The sequence below is a fragment of the Euprymna scolopes genome, chromosome 19 (assembly GCF_053919585.1).
Source record: "Euprymna scolopes isolate OS-2025 chromosome 19, ASM5391958v1, whole genome shotgun sequence".
Taxonomy (NCBI): domain Eukaryota; kingdom Metazoa; phylum Mollusca; class Cephalopoda; order Sepiida; family Sepiolidae; genus Euprymna; species Euprymna scolopes.
Genome location: NC_136500.1, coordinates 127302646 through 127306934, shown reverse-complemented (window position 1 = coordinate 127306934; position 4289 = coordinate 127302646). Strand labels below are relative to the sequence as shown.

At 35.6% G+C, this 4289-nt stretch overlaps 1 pseudogene; it reads left to right on the top strand.

Moving 5' to 3' along the window:
* The first annotated feature begins 2980 nt into the window (after positions 1-2980).
* LOC145240417 (5S ribosomal RNA) lies at positions 2981-3097 on the top strand (annotated as a pseudogene).
* The last annotated feature ends 1192 nt before the right edge of the window (positions 3098-4289 follow it).

Below are 4289 nucleotides of genomic sequence, written 5' to 3'. Positions count from 1 at the left end.
ATAATCTTCCTTTTTTATGCTACCTGTGACCTTAACAAGTCGCCCTGGTCCAGAGGCAGCAAAGGATCCCCAAAACATCAAACTGCCTCCACCGTGCTTCACTGTGGGTATGGTGTTCTTAGGCAGGAAAGCTTCGCCAGATTTTCTGTAAATATAAGACACTTTATTATGGCCAAATAACTCTATTTTCGTTTCGTCAGTCCATAGAACACGTTTCCAGAATGCAACATCTTTATCAATATGACGTTTTGCAAAGGCTAGCCTTGCTTTCAGGTGCATAGGCTTCAATAAGGGAGTCTTTCTCGGACGACATGCTTTTAAACCAGCTCTCTTCAAAACTCTACCAACTGTATGTCGAGATACATTCACTCCAGAGGTGCTCTGTTCATCAACAATCTCCCCGACAGAGATCCTTGGGTTTTGTTTTACTTGTCGAACAATTTTCCGTTCATCTCTTGGGGAAAGAATCCTTTTTCTCCCTCTACCCTCTAAACTCATAACGTGGCCTTGCGATTTGAACTTGTTTATTATGGCTCTAACAGTGGATTTGGGAAGGTTTAGCTTCTTTGAAATCTTATCATAGCCCTCCCCATTGGTATGGCATGCTACAACAAGCTTCCTGACGTCTTCGCTGTGTTCCTTAGTTTTAACCATGGCGATTGAAAATTATAATTTAGTCACTTATAATAGTTTAAATAAATTGCTATCTAAAAATTATCTGAAAAAAATTATTCACTGAATTAGCGTTAAACAAGCATAATATGGCTATAAAAAAGTTCAGAAAGCACGTAAACCGGAAATTAATTGATATTATACTGATACTAAAAGAAAAACAAAGCCGTGTCAATAATTTTGAACAAGGGTTTTTTGCAATTATGTTTGTTGTTCCTTTGTTATTTACTTTTTCTAAAATCCGATTGCTGCATCGGAAAGACCAGTTAAAAATACATAATATACTTTGTTATTTTCTTTAATTTAATCCCTTTTTTAGAATTTATTAGACAAAATTTAACTTTTATTTTACCGTGCCAATAAATATGATCATCACTGTATATATATATATATATATTATGGCAGTAGAGTTTAGTTTCCTAGTAGTAAATCCGATGAAACAACATGTGTCTACCAAAAAGTGCTCAATAAGTAAATAGAGCAGGTATATTATATATAGTCATGACTGTATATGTAAATTACTGCTTATGTAAAAACAAATAGAGTGTATACCCTGCTCTACTTCGGTATTGAGCACTCTTGTATTAACCTCGTTTAATTTCATTGGTTACTTAACCTCTGGAAAACAATAACCTTGGATTTATATATATATATATATATATATATATATATATATATATATATATATATATATATATATTTGTAGTCATCGACATACAGTCCTGTTTCGTTGTATCACAACTCATCAGTGCCGCTAGACTAGCATCTCTCCCAAGCCAAGGATTGAACCTAGAACCGTCGTGTTGACAGTCGGCAGTCGGCAGTCCTCCCACTCGACCATGGGATCGACGCCCGTAAATAACTCGTCGTAATGTCTATTTAAATAGACAACCGCCACCACTTTTATAGTGCTCAAATCGTCTGTTCGTAAACAAACAAACAACGAGCTTCGCATTTTCAGCCAATTAAGTAGCGGGTGAGATTATTTACGACAGTGCTCTACCCTATACTCTATATATATATATATATATATATATATATATATATAAATTAGACAGAATAGATAATAGATTAGAGGTCACGATGCTCGTGAAACCCATGTATAGTTTTGTATATCTTAAATTAATTTGTTGTCACTTATGCAGACACAGAAACATTTTTTCCATGGCAATATACATTTCATTATGCGTCCAATGACGCGTAAAATTTATTCCGTCCGTAGAACAGTTTTTGCCAATTTTATGCCCTTTAATAAAGATAAAATTGCTACTAAGTCTCATGTCTGGAATCCTTATTCCAGTGTTGATCAGCATTCCTTACATGATTATCATTCTAGAAGATATCTAAAAAGCAAGACTTAAGAGACGTTTAAAAGTAATCGAGATTTAGTTTAGTTATTTGTTTCCATAATGACCGTTTCGTTTAGTAGTTGCTATACAATAAGTGTTTTTTTTTTTTGTGTGTGTGCAGAAAGTAATACACAGAGAGACGTTCGCTGAGAGTTTTCATAAATGGTTTTCTTTGGAGAGAATGGACTCAAGAGAGAGAGAGAGAGAGAGAGAGAGAGAGAGGGAGAGGTAGACTAATGTTAATAATTATTTGCATAGCCTAAATTTCTAACTTTTTTTTTACAAGGTGATCACCACTTATCAAGGCCAGGAAGCCACTCAGGGATAAGGTTATTGCATGTACAGTACGTTAGTGTGGGAGTTTAATAAAAATATCTACTTAAGGGGGCAGTTCATCAGGAATTTGTTCACGTTGGACTTGAAGACATCCAGGTTATAGTCAGGTGGGAAGCAAGCAGACGGAACAGAGTTCCACACGCGTGCAGTTCTAAGAAAGAAGCTTTGTTCATGGAAACTACGTTTTGGTTTAGGCACAGATAAAGAGTGGAGAAAATTTTTGACAGTGGTTTCAGCTAACTTACTGAAAGGGGTGTGTCACACATGGACAGAGACCTGGAGGTATCATTTCGCTTAGATTATATAGGTTTTTACACCAGTGGCCTTGTTTTATTCGCACGAGAAACACTCATCTAACTGAAACCACTGTTAATAATTCCCCCCCCCACTCTTTATCTGTGCCTAATTTGCCTAAACCTGAACGTAGATTCCATGAACAAAACTTCTTTCTTAGAACTGCACACCTGTGGAACTCTCTTCTGTTTACATGCTTTCCAGCTGACTGCAATATGGTCGTCTTCAAGTCCAATGTAAACAAGTTCTCGGTGAACCGTTCCCCTTAAGTAATCCAATTTACCAAATTTACACTTCTAACGATTACTATGATATTGCCCTTTTGACCTATGTACGGCATAATCGCGTTGACACACCGGTTCTCGTCAGATCACCGAAGTTAAACAACGTTGAGTCTGGTTAGTATCAGATGGGTGACCATTTGGGAATTCTAGGCGCTGTGTGTGCTCTCCGCTTATCTCGGCATTTGTTTCCAGTCGTCCTGTACTTCACTTGTCACTGGTATTTAACAATGTCGTCTCAGGAGAGGTGTGGTTGGAGATTGCGCACCTAATCCACAAAACTTTCACGCGCAAGCAACCCTTCGTGGGTATCCATAGTCTGTCCAAGACTGAAGGAGCCTGCCTTTTTTTTTTTGCCCCGTTGACTACTGTACACTCTTTAATCTATTGACAATTGGACTAAACATAAAAATGAAATATCTTGATTTGAACAAAAAATATTATATAAAAGATTTTTTTAAAAATTGTTTGTTATTCAAAAAAAATTTTTTTTCATGAAACTTACCTTACAATGAGTGTTTTTTCTCTTCTTTTGAATTTTAATTTTCTTAAAACTTGATAAAAATTGTACACTATTTTTTTTTCGTAACAGCAAAAAGTAGGTTGTTTTAATTAATCTTTCATGCATTATCTTTGTAATAAATAGGGCTAGGACAACAGCATATTCTTTTCATTATTTTGACTCTCGAGTGTGTATCTGTTGATATCTTATATGCTTTTATATAGAGTGATGTGATTCTCGATTGATTAACGGTGTATAACTGTGTCGGATATATACTAGAGAGTTAAAACAATGAAAAGAATATGCTGTTGACAAAGCTTTAATGATAACAGATTTATTTTGTTTGTGCAAACTCTGATAACAGCACGGTCCTTATCCTGCACAATTACCTAATTTTCTCTGCCATTTCTCAACAAAGTACAACCAAACCCATGAACAAAACTCTCACCTTCAATTACCTTTCATAAGCATGTACAACATTTTTTGAAGCTGACATTAAATGAATATTTTTTAATGTTAATTTTGCTTTATCTTTTCCTTTCACATTTATCTTTCAGAAGATTAGTTCCTTTTAACTGTTTCTCTTTCGAAACTTCTAATATAACAATTGCATTGCTTTAAGTGAAAGGATAAACGACCACCATACACCTCAAAACTGGTGACCCTGACGTGATTTGAAAATCCACCTTCTGCAGCTATCTTTAACTCAAGATTTTCTCTAAACGCTGCTTTGATTTGTGAAGTAACTTCCTATAACACTTCGGGCCAAGATCAAAGTGTAGTACCTGTTCTTCAGATGCTGCACTTCAATTTCTTGTTCTCTCTCTCTCCACGTTAAAAAAAACGACCCTGGTG